We start from the raw sequence: 18,790 nt of genomic DNA, 5'->3' as shown, positions 1-18,790 counted from the left end.
GGTCTATTGGCTGTTACCAACGCCGATTGTGGGAGCCGTTTTAGGAATGCGCCATACTACTTCATCTCCTGTCAGCTCGATTCACTATAATGAGTGAATATACTAAACTCCAGAATGTCACTCCATATTAAACAGTCTTCCTTTAAGTGGCAATTTTTCTGTTTAATGAGCTGGTTCACATTAATACAGTTTTATAATCACTGGAGGAGACAGAGAAAGTGATCAATATGTGAGTAATGCAGGAGGCATGCAAGGAGCATTACAGAGAAGCTGCTGAGATTTGTCAGAGACCAGACACATAGAACAACAGGAGTAGGCAGCTGATGGGGATCAGTTGTGATACATGTTAAAGGCAGCTGCAAACTAAGAAACAAGGAGAAAAAATGAGTCTAAAATCAAAAGTGAAGACATGAACTCAGTGCATTCATGTTGAGAAAGAATGGGATCTGGACCGTACTCTTCAAGTGAATGAACGCTGTGTCATTTTTGGTTATAACATCTGTGCGGATTCATTTCTTAGTATATTTTTTTAAAGCGGGCTGTTTTCTTTAAGAAACAGGGCTCAAAATCCCCTTCGTAAACTGTTACATGGCAAATTCTGTCTGCCTAAAGCCACCACTAGAGGGAGCTAGGAGATTACTGCATACTGTTTTATTATTGTGTTTAACATATAAACTGTATGCAGTAAATGCCTCTGCTCCCCTGAGTGGTGGCTGCAGGCATCCAAAATTTGTATAATTTAACTCAATGTTTATATAAGGGATTTTGGAGCTCTGTATATATAAAAAAAAAAATAGCTCCAACAATTATAGATAATTATAATATAGATGAGATTAAGATATAGTGAGAAATTGAAAAGAAACAATATGATATTCATATTCATTCAATATGAAGTCTACTGCTCATACATAATGGTTATCAATCAATTTATATGTGATACCAGAAGTCAAGACAGCCTTTTCCATATATTAAAGCAGGGGTCTCAAACTCGGCCGGGTAAGTGGGCCGCATATAGAAAAAATGGGAAGTTGACGGGCCGCATTACTTTCAAATTTGATACAACACAAAATTATTGTTAATAAATTACTTATTTGAACTACTATAACACTATATTACTATAATAATAATAATAATAATAATAATAATAATAATAATACTACATTACTAATAATACCGCTAGGTTTAAAATTTGAGATATTTCTCCACGTGCTTATTTCAACAATCCAGTTTTCCAGTATAAGTGTCGCTAAATGCAGTCCGGCGGCTCAGTTGGCAGCGTTTGGCAGACACACATGTCAAGATTGGGCAGCCCCTTTTTAGATAGTGCCACAGTGCCCTCTGTAGATGCTGCCGCAGTGCCCTCTGTGGATGCTGCCGCAGTGCCCTCTGTGGATGCTGCCGCAGTGCCCTCTGTGGATGCTGCCGCAGTGCCCTCCGTAGATGCTGCCACAGAGTCTTCTGTAGATGCTGCCGCAGAGTCTTCTGTAGATGCTGCCGCAGAGTCTTCTGTAGATGCTGCCACAGAGTCTTCTGTAGATGCAGTCGCAGTGCCCTCTGTAGATGCTGCCGCAATGCCCTCTGTAGATGCTGCCGCAGTGCCCTCTGTAGATGCTGCCGCAGTGCCCTCTGTAGATGCTGCCACAGTGCCCTCTGTAGATGATGCCACAGTGCCCGCCGTAGATGCTGCCACAGTGCCCTCCGTAGATGCTGCCACAGTGCCCTCCGTAGATGCTGCCAGAGTGCCCTCCACAGATGCTGCCACAGTGATGTCAGGGGCTTGCCCAGAGCTGGAGTCCCGGAGCAGAGCCGCTTCTAGCACTCTGCCTGGGATTCCAGCTCTGCACCTGACATCACTGTCCATATATGGACAGAGATGTCAGGGGCAACCCCAGAGCTGGAGTCCCGGGCAGAGCACTAGTAGACTCTTCCTGGGACTTCAGCAGCGGTCCTGACATCACTGGGACTCCTGCTCTGGGGAATTCCACAGAGTCCCGGAGCAGAGCCTGTACTAGCGCTCTGCTCGGGACTCCTCTCTGGGGAAGACCCTGACACACTGTCCATATATGGACAGTGATGTCAGGGATTTCCACAGAGTCCCGGAGCAGAGCCTGTACTAGAGCTCTGCACTGGACTCCGGCTCTGTGGAAGCCCCAGACATCGCGTGTCCAAACATGGACACCGATGTCAGGGAATTCCACAGAGTCCCGGAGCAGAGCCGATACTAGCGCTCTGCTCGGGACTCCGCTCTGGGGAAGACCCTGACACACTGTCCATATATGGACAGCGATGTCAGGGAATTCCACAGAGTCCCGGAGCAGAGCCTGTACTAGCGCTCTGCTCGGGACTCCGCTCTGGGGAAGACCCTGACACACTGTCCATATTTGGACAGCGAGGTCAGGGAATTCCACAGAGTCCTGGAGCAGAGCCGATACTAGCGCTCTGCACGGGACTCTGGCTCTGGGGAAGCCCCAGACATCTCTGTTCATATGTGGACAGCGATGTCAGGGAATTCCAGAGTCTAGCGGCTCTGTGTCCTGCGGGCCGCAGATGACAGCCCCAGGGACCGCATGTGGCCCGCGGGCCGCGTGCTTGAGACCCCTGTATTAAAGGATATGGCATACTGTGAAACATGAAGCCTACATACTATAACTATATATTTAATGCAGCAGAGCTGTATTAACCCCTTCCCGACATTTGACGTACATGTACGTCATGGAAAGTACTGACTTCCCGCATCTTGCCGTACATGTACGTCAAACGTTTGGCACCGGCTCAGAAGCTGAGCCGGTCCCATCATCACCGGATCTCAGCTGTATCTTACAGCTGACATCCGACTGTAACGGCGGGGACCGAAATTAGCTTCGATCCCCGCCATTAACCCCTTAAGTGCAGCGCTCAAACGCGATCGCTGCACTTAAGGTGTTTGCAGCTCATCGGAACCCCAGTAATGAAATTGCCGGGGTTCCGGTGGCTGCAATGGCAACCGGAGGCCTAATACTGGCCTCCCGGTCTGCCTAGCACCGAAGCCGGTCAAGATCCGCCCGGCGGCGGAGCCTGATCGGCTTCCGTAGCTGCCGGCAAGATGGCGCCGGGTCAGGAGCTGATCCGGCGTCATCAGCGGTGGAAGTCAGCTGTACTGTACAGCTGACATCCACCTGTAACGGCAGGAACCGGAGTTAGCTCCGATCCCTGCCATTAACCCCTTCGATGCAGCAATCGAAAGCGATTGCTGCATCGTAGCGGTTACAAGCAGATCGCCAGCCCTGACAGGCAATCGGGACTGGCGACTGCTGTTATGGCAACAGGAGACACAATGGTCTCCTGCTCTGCCATTACGGAAGCCGATTTAGGCCCCGCCGGGAGGCGAAGCCTAAACGGCTTGCTGTCAGTGAATGACTGACAGATCTAATACATTGCACTACATAGGTAGTGCAATGTATTAGAAAAAAAAAAATCTGACCGTTGGACCTTCAAGTCCCCTAGTGGGACTTGAGAAAAAGTGTAAAAAAAGTATAAAAAAGTGTAAAAAAAAGTGCAAAAAATAAAAGTTTGAAAACAATAAAAGTTTCAAGTAATCAAATAACACACAATCCCCCTTTTACTCTTATCAAGTCCTTTATTATTGAAAAATAATAATAAACCATATGTATTTGGTATCGCCACGACCGTAACGACCGGAGGTATCAAAATATTATATTATTTATTGCACGCGGTGAACAGCGTAAAAAAAACCCGTAAAAAACGTTACCAGAGTTTCTGTTTTTTAGTCACTTTGCCCTACAAATATTACAATGAAAAGTGATCAAAAAGTCGCACGTATCCAAAAATGGTACCTATAAAAACTATAGCTCGTCCCGCAAAAAACAAGCCCTCATACAACTCCGTCGACAAAAAAATTAAAACGTTATGGTTCTCACAACTTGGCGACAGAAAAAAAATACATTCTTTTTACAAAAGTAATTTTATTGTGCAAAAAGTTGTAAAACATAAAAAAGTTCTATAAATGAGGTATCGCCGGAATCGTACTGACCCGCAGAATAAAGTTAACATGTAGTTTATAATGCGTGGTGAACTCTGTATAAAAAAAAACCAAAAAAAGCTGTGCCAGAATTGCGTTTTTTGGTTTACCTGGCATCCCAAAAAATAGGATAAAAGGTGATCAAAAAGTCACATGTACCCCAAAATGGTACCAATAATAACTACAGCTCGTCCCGCAACAAACCAGCCCTCATACCGCTACGTCTATGAAAAATAAAATTAGTTATGGCTCCAATAAGTCAGGAAATAAAAAAATATGCAGTTGTGCCAGAGGAGAACATTTCTTCTGTTTCAAGAGGCGATTTATCAAGGACCTAAAATTAGGGAACCAGGAAGGGAGGGCCCAATCATATCCGATGGAAGCGACGGTGCCCGTATTATACCAGGATAATACTTTCCCAGCAAAATTCCCCAAACTACAAAGGCGCGGAGTGTGGACCAAAAGGGGGATAAGAAATGACACCATTTATCAATGCGACACCGGCCTGTGCAGAAAGGATTGCTTCACAGCGTAACACACATCTATGGATTATTTTTATTTTTTTATACCACCTGACTATGCCCCTTATATACTCCGCCCCGCTTACATGTACCCCCACATTATAAAACACCAGCAATACTCAAACAAATATAGTACCAAGCAAAATCCGCTCTCCAAAAGCCAAATGGTGCTCCCTCGGCCCTGAACCCTACAGCGTGCCCAAACAGCAGTTTCCTTCAACATATATGGCACCGTCATACCCGTGAGAACCCTTTTAACAATTTTTGTGGTGTGTGTCTCCAGCGTCATAAGCTGGGCATGACATATTTGCCACTGAATGGCATATCTAGGGAAAAATATAAATTTTTAATTTGCACCATCCGCAGCGCATTCATTTATGGAAAAGACCTGTGGGGTGAAAATGCTCACTACACCCCTTAATAAATGCCTTGAGGGGTGCAGTTCCATAATGGGGTCACTTATCAGGGGTTTCTTTTTATTATTTCACATCTGAGCCTCTGCAGTTGTGAACCAATACTTTGTAAATCGCCAAATTAGGCCTCCACTCCGCATGGTACTCTTCACTTCTGAGCCCTGTCATATGTCCAGACAAAAGATTAGGGCCACATGTAGGGTGTTTCTAAAACCGGGAAACACCGCATAATAATTAGAGAGCTGTCTTGTTATGGTGGCACAAGCCGGGCACCACATATTGGCATATCTATGGAAAAAAATCCCATTTTCACTCTGCAACATTGAGCGCACACTAATTTCTACAAAACACCTGCAGGGTTAAAATGCTTACTACACCCCTTGGTAAATGCATTGAGGGGTGTAGTTTACAAAATGGGGTCACTTCTGGGGGGTTTCCACTGTTTTGGGCCCACAGGTGCCCAGAAACCAATCCAGCAACATCTGCACTCCAAATGGCGGTCCTTCCCTACTGAGCCCTGCCGTTTGCCCAAACAGCAGTTTATGACCACATATGGGGTATTGCCGTACTCGGGAGAAATAGCTTTACAAATGTTGGGTTCTTTTTTTCCTTTATTTGTTGAGAAAATGAAAAAATTTGCGCTAAAGCTACGTCTTATTGAAGAAAAAGGACTGTTTTTATTTTCACTGCCTAATTCTAATAAATTCTATGAAACATCTGTGGGGTCAAAATGCTCACTACACCCCTAGATGCATTCTTCAAGAGGTGTAGTTTCCTAAATGGAGTCCCTTTTTGGGCGTTTTCATTGTTTTGTCCCCTCAGGGGCTTTGCAAATGTGACCTGGCCTCCGCAAATCATTCCTGCTAAATGTGATCTCAAAAAGTCAAATAGTGCTCTTTCCCTTCTAAGCCCTGCCGTGTGTCCAAACAGCCGTTTATTACCACATGTGGGGTATTGTTTTACTCGGGAGAAATTGCTTTACAAATTTTGTGGTGCTTTTTCTCCTTTAGTCCTTCTGGAAATGAGAAAAAATTAGCTAAACCTACATTTTCTTTGAAAAAATGTAGATTATTATTTTCAGGGCCTACTTCCAATAATTTCTGCAAAAAAACTGTGGTGTCAAATCGCTCACTATACCCCTAGATAATTTCCTCAATGGGTGTTGTTTCCAAAATGGGGTCACTTGTGGGGGGTTTCCACTGTTTTGTCCCCTCAGGGGCTTTGTAAATGTAACATGGCCTCCGCAAACCATTCCTGCTAAATTTGAGTTCCAAAAGCCAAATGGCGCTCTTTCCCTTCTCAGCCTCGCCGTGTGTCCAAACAGCCGTTTATTACCACATGTGGGGTACTGTTTTACTCGGGAGAAATTTCTTTACAAATTTTATGGTGATTTTTCTCCTTTAGTCCTTGTGGAAATGAAAAAAAATTAGCTAAACCTACATTTTATTTGAAAAAATGTAGATTTTCATTTTCACAGCCTACTTGCAAAAATTTCTGCAAAAAACCTGTGGGGTCAAAATGCTCACTATACCCCTAGATAATTTCCTCAAGGGGTATAGTTTCCAAAATGGGGTCACTTGTTTGGGGTTTTCACTGTTTTGTCCCCTCAGGGGCTTTGTAAATGTGACATGGCCTCCGCAAACCATTCCTGCTAAATGTGAACTCCAAAAGCCAAATGGCGCTCTTTCCCTTCTCAGCCACGCCGTGTCTCCAAACAACCATTTATTACCACATGTGAGGTATTGTTTTACTCGGGAGAAATTGCTTTACAAATTTTGCGGTGCTTTTTCTCCTTTAGTCCTTGTGGAAATGAGAAAAAAAATCGCTAAACCTACATTTTCTTTGAAGAAATGTTGATTTTAATTTTCACGGCCTACTTCCAATAATTTCTGTAAAAAACCTGTGCGGTGAAAATGCTCACTACACCCCTAGATAATTTCCTTGAGGTGTCTAGTTTCCCAGATGGGGTCACTTTTGGGGGATTTTGACTGTTTTGGCACCGCAAGAGCCCTTCAAACCTGACATGGTGCCTAAAATATATTCTAACAAAAATAAGGCCCCAAAATCCACTAGGTGCTCCTTTGCTTCTGAGGCCGGTGTTTCAGTCCAGTAGCACGCTACGGCCACATATGGGATATTTCCTAAAACTGCAGAAACTGGGCAACAAATATTGAGTTGCATTTCTCTGGTAAAACCTTCTGTGTTATAAAAAAAATTGTATTAAAAATGTATTTCTGCAGAAAAATATGAAATTTGTAAATTTCACCTCTACTTTGCTTTAATTCCTGTGAAATGTTTAAAGGGTTAAGACATTTTCTAAATGCTGTTTTGAATACTTTGAGGGGTGAAGTTTTTAAAATGGGGTGACTTTTTTGGGGTTTCTAATATATAAGGCCCTCAAAACCACTTCACAACTGAACTGGCCCCTGTAAAAATAGCCTTTTGAAATTTTCTTGAAAATGTGAGAAATTGCTGCTAAAGTTCTAAGCCTTGTGAGGTCATAGAAAAATAAAAGGATGTTCAAAAAACGATGCCAATCTAAAGTAGACATATGGGGGATGTTAATTAGCAACAATTTTGTGTATTATAACTGCCTGTCTTACAAGCAGATACATTTAAATTGAGAAAAATGCTAATTTTTGCAATTTTTCGCTAAATTTTGGTGTTTTTCACAATTAAATACTGAACATATCGAGCAAATTTTGCCAGTAACATAAAGTCCAATGTGTCACGAGAAAACAATCTCAGAATCGCTTGGATAGGTGAAAGCATTCCGGAGTTATTACCACATAAAGTGACACATGTCAGATTTGAAAAATGAGGCTCTGTCAGGAAGGTCAAAAGTGGCTAAAGAGGGAAGGGGTTAAGCAGTACAGGTCATTGTCTCCTACAAAATAAACACACTCATTTTCTGCCACTATAGTCATTCCCAGGATCTGATTTTTTGGGGAATACTCTTTCCCCACCCAACATAGACATGCACAATATGAACAGTAAATTTGTACTTATTTGTGGTTTAACACACCTTTAAATCAGTATAAAAGTAAACATCCAACCCGAGGTTATAATAACATTTATAATTAACAGAAAATACTAGCAGCACTTTCATGATATCCTCCGCTTCATCAACCCAGGTCCTATATTCAAAGGGTGAAAATGAAAACAATGTCTTCTATGTATTTCCTAGTAGAACCATAATTTCTTTTGCCCTCCGTTTCCACTTCTCCCCCTTCCAGTGCTAGATCATGTGAAACAATATGCTGAAAATAGCTCAGTACTCTAATAGAACCCCTATTATAGGCCCAAGAAAAACTGTTGACTCTGCTGGGTTTAATAGTGTCTCCGCAGTCTGCTTATTCTTTAGGACATATTCCAATTTGGTTACTCAATAATATAGAAATCCAATAACCTTGAACTGCGCAGAAAATAACCCAGCGATGCAATCAGGACCTGATATGGGATTTGGATGAGAGATCAGCAAACTGTTGAAGGTGTTTTACTGAGAGTAATCTATCTGCAACCTACAAAGCGAAAAATCTCAGCACTGTATGGGGAATATGTTATTTCCATGTCAGTGGGTTGTAAAGAAAACAATTGTAATGAATACCTGCCCATATTCCTAATAGTTTTTACAGATTTGACCCTAAACATTTTTTGAATATGTCCATATTTTTCAATTCTTTTCTCCTGAGCTTGGCAAATGGCGATCCTTCCTAATTATGCACGTTACATCCCCTACTTATGTAAGTATTAATATGGCCTACTCGTACTGGCCATATTGATTTTTTTCTTGTCTTTCTCCTGAACCCGCTCCTTGCTGATATCCCGCTATTACCTGCTCATTGTGTACAATGTGTTTGACTCAGAATATTTAACGACACTATTTGTTTGAACCCTCCCTCTCCCCGATTTTACATCTAACCTTCTCCGTTTCCTGGCCTTGGCTAGCTTGACTTGGTTTATTAGTTTATGCCCCGTTGTGCAGAGATTTGGCTAGCTTGCCCCTTTCTTCCAACCCCGGCTACTTTTACTGTACCCTATAGTTCTGCACTTGACTGATTCATCCTGACCTGGCTGGACGACTATGAGACTTCCATTGCATTTGGCAACCACTCACTACACTAAAAAACGTTGCCTCGGTTCCACCAGCGATACCCATTAGTTACGGGAGAACCTCCTCCTCGCACTTATGTCCTGGGGCCAGCAAAGTACCTAGACCCTAACCGAAGTTGCAGAAGAAGAAAGTTCTACATGATCAATGTGCGCTTCGGTTTTTCTTAAATAATTCTTAAAGCTACAGTGCTCTGTTATTTTGTACACAGCACCGTTCCACCAACTGTAGACATTTTGGCCCCCTAGTGGTGGCAACTAGCAGCCAAGTTTTTTACAAGTATATGTTGAACATCTGAAGAAACGCAGCATAGGAGCCTCCTCAAGTATATGAGGCATATGTTACAAATAATTTAGGCTGCTGATCATACTTTAAGCGGTCTTATTATAGGAACACGTCTTAGGGAAGGAAGTGCAAATGAAAAAAAGATAGAAAAATGCGTTACATTTCTCTACAATCCCTCAATTATTGATCATTCGAATATCATTTTCACGGTTTTGTGAACAACAATATCATCTAGTCTGAAATTATTATAGCTTCCGTTCAAATGGTCTGGTAATTTTCTTTATTTCTTTTCTAGGACCACTTACCATTTAATACTGAAGTGAGAGGTCTATCATTATGTCTTATTGTATATATCATTGTAACTGAAATGTAAAGCTTGGAATAGGAGAATGCCAGACACCAGCTGAGTGAGTAGCATACTAAATAATAGCTATCAGCGTTTGGTTGAGAATACGAGATGAGTACATGAACCGCCCACATTGCCAACACGCTGTATACATGTAGACTGAACGCTACCGAGTCAGATCCTTTTTTCAAAGTAGACTGAGATTGGGAAAATCATTTATGGAGAATAAACCAAGGGGTCAGGGCGGCACCATATGAAAAAATAGACTTGAAAGGGGCAGAGGATACCATGAGAAACCATAGTCAATGGTATAATTAGGTTGATACTTACGAAAATTTATTGCAGAAGCAGGGAAGAAGCTAGGCTTTCTTTTCTTTGTAGTTCAGTGGCCCATGTATCATCTGGCCCGACCCGCTCTTCTCCACCTTTGCAAAGTCAGTTTGTTGCAAAAACTTTTGGTGCCAGTTACACCCCTACCCTACCACCACCACCAAACCAGAAACTAAGGCCCATGCCTTGCCACTCTTTACTCCCCTGGTAAATTTGCCATATTTTTGGCGTGGAAATTATATGAAGCTTTTTTTTTAACATAAATGCACCGCATGAACTAACGGCACATATTCCTTTCACATATTGAAGTCAATAAGAAGCTTTAAACGTGTGTCAAAAAAACGCTGTGTGAACATGGCCTCACAACTAAATAACATTGCTTAGAAGAGTTTAGAAAAGTAAATATCATTCTCACTTACAGACCAAAGTGAAGGTAGAAAAAAAGATCTTAAAAATCTAGCAAATTCGACTCTTTGTACGTCAAAATACCCTGAGGTCAGGACAGTTAGAGATGTTGGATAGAACCCATCAGTGTCAGCCTGGCATGCCTTGGACCCACCAGTGGAGACATTTCTGAGGGTCCACCATCAAGCTACACAGAACACGTTCATGTCCACTTTTAGTTACATTCCAACATTTTGATATTTTTGTGCATGCAGATTATATCATTATTCAATTCTAATAAGTTATTTGCGAATAAAAGCAATAAGAATAGTCCCTAACTGCAAGTGATGATTCCATATAAACTTCAAATAGGGATTGTCGTCTGCTGGCCCATTATTGTATCAGAATATGAACCCACCAGAGGATACGCTGGTTCTATGGTGGACCCGTCCGACCCTGAATACCATGAGTAACAAGTGAGGTGCATGGAATCTAGAACTGGGTCTGGGGCCACCTCGAAAGATGGAGACTGATGGAACAAAACTATGTGTTGCTTGCCTAAGTAGCTCAGACAGGACAGGACATTTCCCATGCCCATGATTTACTGTATTCTTAATGTATTTTACTCCCTATACATTACCACTATAATAATAAAAATTAGCAAAACGCTGCCAAGAAGGCTAGATATCCCCAGACACTTATATTGATTTGGTCAGTTCCAAATTACATCATATAGATTGTCTGCTAAATGCACAAGCAAGGCCAGGTTAATACCTTTAAGATAATGAGGGTATTAATAATATGTAACTGTAGTGATTCCCTTTTACTGCGTCTTGTACCGGCACGAAGGAAAAATGGCATCAAATCCAAAACTTTCAACCAATCAGAAACTGTTAAGAGTCAATATCGTGCCGGTGCCGCCCAACTCTATAATAAAGTACTTAAAAAACACTGTGCACAGAACTGGATGGAACTTGTAGTAGAAAATGAATGATAAGAATAATTATATTTCCACTATGCGAAGCTCAATGTGATTATAATGAAAGAAGACATGTTAAAATGCCTCCCGTCTATTCTTTGACTAGCCACTGAAAATAGTCTTGAATCTCCCAAAAATTGCTTTCGAGGCTTGTGATTATTTCCTGTCATTCTATCAGAGCGGCACTTTGTGTGTTTATCATCTCAAGTAGGACAGAGGCAATTAATTTGTGGAGGAGTTGGGATGCTCTGCAAAATGTTTCTAACTTTTTTCCGTCTTGTTGACCTGAAGTTCAATTCTTAAATTCCATTACTTCAGTAATGACCGGCAAGTGGAGCGGAACAAGGCTAATTGAAGAAAGAAGGGGAAAGTAAATGGTCACGTATTAGCAATGCGCTTCTGGTTCTATTGACTTCTTCTATCACAAGAGTCTCTGCCGAAATAAAGACTATTCCGATGTTCCTTTTTTTGATGATTATTCTTCAGTTTATGTTTTTAATAGAATTTATCATAGGTTAACCTGAAAGATTTTGATTTTTTTTTTTTAGCTGAGCTGTGCAGACTGCATGTACTTCTGAGATGTTACAATTCCCACTATAGTGGATCTTTGTACTGCAATCTGATTGGTGCAGGTTAAACTGGGGTTCAGAGTCTAAGAAACTTTCCAATTCTTCACCCTTAACCCCCGCAAGTAGGTGTGGACTTTCCAGTTAGATTCCCAGGTCTCAGTCCCCAGAGCAATAACCAACTTGCTGTTGGTATCCTGCAAGTACGTCTGGAGCAGAAGCAGAAGCGAAGTAAGACCGAAGCCCGGAGTCATCACCAGAAAGTGATCAGGATACGACAAACCAGAGAACAAAGGCACTTTCACATGGGCAGGTTTGATCTGCCCGGTAAACGAGTGTCGATCAACAATACATGTTGTCTATCTTGCCGATCGTTTGCTCTATTTAAACGGATCAATGATCGGAATCTATGGGGACGAACGATCGTCAACACGATTGTTCGTCCCCATGCATTTGCATTTGCGTGTTGGCAGCACATACCCTGTTACCAAAGGGAGATGTGTTGCCGACAAGCAACCACTTTTTGGCCGATCAGCCAACAATTGTGTGTTTGCTCATTTGTCGGCCGATCGCTGCCGTGTGTCGGGAACGAGCGTTCATACGAACGCTTGTTCGTCCAATCATTGTATTGGGTAAAAGGGCCTTAAGACGAAGACTTAAAGGGTAACTAAATAAGGTCTCCATTCTTCCTCTTAGGCGTAGTATGGTTTCTTTAGCTATTGTCCAACGTTGTATACCTAACTCAAATTTTTCTGATTGGATTACTAAAGGTATTGGGTCATTGGAAGAATTATATGACAATAATCTGCTGTTACCTTATTCGATAATATCTTCCAAATACAATTTAAGTCCTAAAGACTTCTATAAGTACCTCCAGTTGAGGCATCTCCTTTCTTTGGTTAAATATATAGTTACTGGTCCTATCACCAGTTATGAACAATTCTTCTATAACCCTAAAATAACAACAAAAGGTATATCTAAAGCCTACGAGGCCATCCATCAGTATGAACTTTCTCTGCCTGCCCTTAATTATATTCAAAAATGGGAACTGGAATTGGGGAGGTCATTTAGTGTTAAGCAGTGGGAGACGGCGTTTCGAATTTGTTTTAAGGCATCTCACTGTGTAAATCATTTGGAAGCCTCCAGGAAATTGCTTTACAGATGGTACATGACTCCATACCGCTTATCTAAAATGTTCCCTAATATATCTCCTAACTGTTGGCGATGTCAAGCCTCTACCGGTTCTTTACTACATATCTGGTGGAGATGTAATCTTATAGCTCCCTTTTGGACAGAAATACAACACTTGTTAACCAGTATAATTGGTTTCCCTGTCCCTTGGGGACCGGAGGTAGCGATGTTTTCTTTGACCTTAGAGGATATAGGCATTGAAAACAATACGATTATGACCCATGTGTTGACTGTAGCTAGAACCAGTATAGCTCAGAGATGGAAAAGTGTTCCTGTTCCGACTAAAGAAGAAATTCTGTGTAAGGTCCAGTATAAATGTTTCATGGAACATTTAATTTCTACCAGTTTACATAGGTCACAGGTATTCGCCTATAAATGGTCTAAATGGCTTGCTTTTAGTGGGCTACAACTACCTTTATAGATAGACTGTAACTATCTAGAAGTGTATTAGGGTTCATCTGTATATTTTTAAAATCATGAAGGAGGGATATTGTGTTTGTTCTGTTCTGTTTGTCAAAATATTTTTTGAATATTGGATATTTGTAATCTGGTGAAATTATAATGCTGGAGATTATGCCTTATGTCGTAAATGATCTTAATACTCTGGTTACATTACTAATTACCAGTACTATACTTATTTCCTTTTGTATCCAGGGTGTTTGGAATGTACATATATGTCTATTGATTTTGCAATTTTTGTTTTTTGCTTTCGTGATCTCCTATCTTTGTAAAATTCAAGAATTCTGTTCATTTTTGTATCATTTTTTAAAACACTTCAATAAAAAATTTGTCTCAAAAAAAAAAAAGGCTAATTAAAAAACCTTTTGACATCTCAGTGACATTTTAGAAATTTTTATTGGTGGGGGTCCGAGCACTGAGACCCCCACCGATCACTAAAACAAAGCAGCAGAAGCGATCAGGTGAGTGCTGTGCGGTAAGCCAAGCGAGTGGTGTAAGGGCTTAGAAGAACGTCTATGAGTTCCTACAATGCGAGGAAAGCCGATCAGAATATAAGCGGTACAGCATTCAGCCGAGTGCTTCTGCCTCTTCGTTATTGCTTTTAGTGATGGTCTCAGTGCTCGGACCCCCAGCGATCAAAACTTCTGACATGTCACTATGACATGTCAAAAGTTTTTTAAAAGTTTAGTTACCCTTTAAACAGAAGACAAGCCTGGGATCAAAACTAGGAGCTTAAGAAGATCATTCCGATTGGTGTAATCGGAATGCTCTGCTTAACCCGAAACCCAAGAAAAATGATGAAGAGATCGTTAGGGTCATAGGCACGTTTGATTCTGCCAATGTTGAGATCAGAGGAATCTTACAACAATATTGGGGAATCTTGAAAGCTGACCCGTATATAGAGGGTTTGGTAGGAGAGTCTCCCCTTATTACATACAGACGGGGACGAAATGTGAAGGACTGACTGGTGAATAGCCATATGAGTGCACAGATAAAACCAAGCACTTGGTTAAATAGTAGCTTAAAAGGAAGTTACAGATGTGGCTCATGCAAAGCATGTGCCTCTATTCTATGCAGTAATAATTTTAAAAGCACTAGGACTGGGAGGGTGTTTGAGAACAGATCGTACATCAATTGCAAAACCAAGGGGATTGTATATTTGATCACATGTGGTTGTCAATTACAATACATTGGCAAAACTAAAAGGGAATTTAGAAGAAGGATCCGTGACCATCTAGGTGACATTAGGAGAAAAGAGGACACTCCGGTGTCCCGTCATGTTTGGGAATGTCACAAAGGAGATGCCTTGACCCTTAAATTTCAAGGGGTTGAGCATATTAGACCGACACTGAGAGGTGGTGACCTTGATAGGAGGATCCTACAAAAGGAGGCACTGTGGATTTTTCATCTGCAGACCATTAGTCCATCAGGTCTTAATGAACAGATCTCCTATGCTTGCTTCCTCTGATTATGCTCCCCCATTTGCTACAGTACATTCTAACACACATTCTTGCACCCCTTACTCACTCAACCCCCCCCCCCCCCATTGTTCTGCATACTTATAGAATCCATCTGACTCTCAGACTTATGTGGGGTTTGTATTCCTTAAAAACCACGCCCTAGATGCCCCTTTATATCTTATTTACGTGCTTGATAGGACTTACCCAATCTAATTATACTAGTATTCATATACTAACTAGAACTTGAGTTGCAAAGTACATTGATGTTCTGGTGCGGTGATCATTCATTCTTTGTTGCACTTACCCATTGTATTTTATCCCTGCTTGTGTAAACATCCGCTTTGGGATCTCCAGGGCTACCAGGGACGCTGTGTCGTCCAGCTGGCTCTGATTGGCTAGTAACAAGGAGGCTCGCCGCTATCCTGAAACGTCATGAGTGACATATCTACTTTGGATTGGCGGTTGGCCGAAACTACGTCAGCAGAGGAGGTGGGCTGAAGCCTGTTAAAAGACCGGCACTTCACCGGCGCGTGTGTGGCCATTGTATTAGAGTCGTGCACGCGCCGGGAGGTAGAATCGGCACAAAACTGTGCTAACCGCCATAAAAACTTTGAAACTTTAATCCCTGATGACGTATCACGTGTACCTGTGATACTGAAACGCGTAGGATTATTCATTCAGCAAGTGGTTTCAGCACTTTATACAATAAGGGGAGATCGTGGTCTAGGGGTGGAACAAAAATACCAATAGACCTTTCCCTGTCTTTGACCACTTGTCTGAGCCTGCTATAATTGAATTTGGGCTTCAGGAGCTAATTTTAAGAATTTATCAATAAAATTTACCTTTTAATTGTTCTAATCAGGCAGTGAATCTTTAACTATTATTCTAAAACATAGTTCCAAATAAATTGAATTGGCATAGCGTTAAATGATAAAATTCTGTCTGTCTGTTTCCAAAGAATTTAGGAGATTGGAGCATACAGTATAATTTTTGAGTTTAGTATACAAACAGCATGCAGTAAGCTCCCTCTAGTGGTGGCTACAGGTAGCCAGAATGTTATGTTTCATATCTATGTCCATTCGGGGGGATTGGGAGCTCTGTATCAGAAAAACAGAGCTCTGACTTCTATAAAAATATATTAGGAAATTGGCAAAATGTTATCCTATGAACAGAATAGTGTTCAAGGGTGAACACATCATAGAAGTGTATTATATGAGTATGTTTGTATATGTCTCTCAGTTAACTAGGCGCTTTCTACAAGAACTTGCTCTGTGAGATGTGTGTGTCAGCAAACTAATATAAAATGTACTAATTTACTGTAGGAAATTGTTCTTTACCCTTACACATGAACGCAATGGAGCCAATACTTGTCAACGTCAGCAGCTTTATCTAACTAGAGTGCTCTCCCTCCAGCATATTCCTTATTTATTATGTTTAGTAAGTGCAACCAGAATATAAAATGTTCTTCAATGTCAGAGCTACTGTAGAGTCATCACAGAATATTATTTATTATCTACCATATGTGTAATACATCGACCTACCGTTTTTTTGCATGTTTTTTTCTTGCTGTTCGACTCATTTTTAGGCCTTATTCACACGAACGTGTCCGTTTTTCACGTGCAAAAAACGCTGCATTTTGCGCGCGTAAAAGTTCAGTGTGGCATCTGTATATGGTGCGTGGCTGCGTGATTATCGCTCAGCCGGCATCATTATGACAGGTGCTTTTCTGTGTTCATCCATTTATTTTACTACTGTAGCGCGAATCACACGCGGCACCCGGAAGTGCTTCCGTGTGCCGAGCGCGATTGGCACGCACCCATTGACTTCAATGGGTGCGTGCTGCGCGAAACACGGGCAAGTATAGGACATGTCGTGAGTTTTACATATGCTGCGTGAAAATCATGACCTGTCAGAATGGACCCATTGACTTACATAAATTTGTGCAACGCGCGTGATTTCCACGCGCGTAGCACGGACGTAATACACGTTCGTCTGAATAAGGCCTTATACTGTGCAGTGCAGTAAATCTCATTACCTGGAAACCATAAACAAGCTGTTGTTGACTGATCTTTCAACTTATTATGCATCTCTATTCAGCACATTGAATGCTCATTGGCACATGTCTACCTCATTCAAGTATTATCTACAGATATGTAAATAATATAAGGACGTTCTTGTATTAAAGAAACAGGAAGTCTTAGTTAATTGCATAAATCATAAGTATAAGGCTGGATTCACACGAGCATGTTCGGTCCGTAAAGGACGGATCGTATTTCGGCCGCAAGTCCCAGACCGAACACAGTGCAGGGAGCCGGGCTCCTAGCATCATACTTATGTACGATGCTAGGAGTCCCTGCCACTCCGTGGAACTACTGTCCCGTACTGAAAACATGATTACAGTACGGGACAGTTGTCCCGCAGAGAGGCAGGGACTCCTAGCGTGGTACATAACTATGATTCTAGGAGCCCGGCTCCCTGCGGTGTGTTCGGTCCGGGACTTGCGGCCGAAATACGTTCCGTCCTTTACGGACATAAAATGCTCGTGTGAACCCAGCTTCATAAATAGAAACATGAATAAGATCTGTAAACAGCAGTTTGGTAATATTTTATAGATTTTTTTCTACAGTTCACAACATAAAAATGCACTGAAACATAGGTGAGAACAACATGATTTTATTATAACTTTTAAGGGGATGTTCATGTAGCAGAGCTGAGTTTGACACAACGTGTTGTCTATGGTTTTCCAAAGGAGTGTAAGTAAACCTTCTGAATTATCATAATTCATTGAGTTATTATGGTGGACAAAAGAAACAGTTAAATAACACATCCAGCTCTGCTACATCTGAAACAATTTTTTTTTTTAAAGGTAATTAAACATAGAATCAAAACAATTTGTGTGAAGAAATACTACGTCTCCCAGATCTCTGCTTTACCCTGCAGTGCTTCTCATCAGGGATAAATATATTCACAAAGCAGCTGAAAGTCACCTTTCTACCAGATTTATCTCAGATATCCACCCTCGCACTATGTGACATTGTTCCAGGCAACAGCCCAGCGGTCCCCATGGCTTGTTAGCAATGAATTAGTCTCAGCGAGTGCTGACAGGTCAATTACTTGTTGCCAAAACTTTCTGGTGAAAAAAACACTTAATGACATTTTTATTTCTGAGCAACACGAGCCCTGAATGAACAATGATAAGGATCAGTTTACACGTAGCGTAAATCCTGTGGATCATTCGTCGCGGAAAATCGGCAGCATAATATAGTAGCAGCAAAGTGGATGAGATATGAACAAATGTCATCCACACGCTGCGTAAATACTGAGCGGAAAAAAACGCTTAGAAATTGACCTGCGGTGCATTTTTTTTAATCTGCCGCATGTCAATTGTATTTGCGTAAACGCTGCTTATTTGTTGCAGGATTTCCCCATTGAATTCAATGGGGAGGTAAAACCCGCGACAAATAGCAGATGTTGATTTTTTGCGTAGGATTCGCAGCGATTCCGCCGCAAAAAAACGCAACTCAGAAAAAAATCTTATACTTACCCAGAAGATTGTGTTTCTTCATCCAGGCCAGCCTCCCGGGATCATGTTTCATTCCATGTGACCGCTGCAGCCAATCACAGGCTGCAGCGGTAACATGGGATGAAACATCATCCAAGGAGGCTGGGCTGCATGGCGGTGGAGGGATGCGTCACCATGGCTACGTAAGTAAAGACTTTTTTTTTT

The sequence above is a fragment of the Rhinoderma darwinii genome, chromosome 6, assembly GCF_050947455.1.
Source record: "Rhinoderma darwinii isolate aRhiDar2 chromosome 6, aRhiDar2.hap1, whole genome shotgun sequence".
In the NCBI taxonomy this organism is placed as follows: Eukaryota; Metazoa; Chordata; class Amphibia; order Anura; family Rhinodermatidae; genus Rhinoderma; species Rhinoderma darwinii.
Note: the sequence above shows the minus strand (reverse complement) of the source record.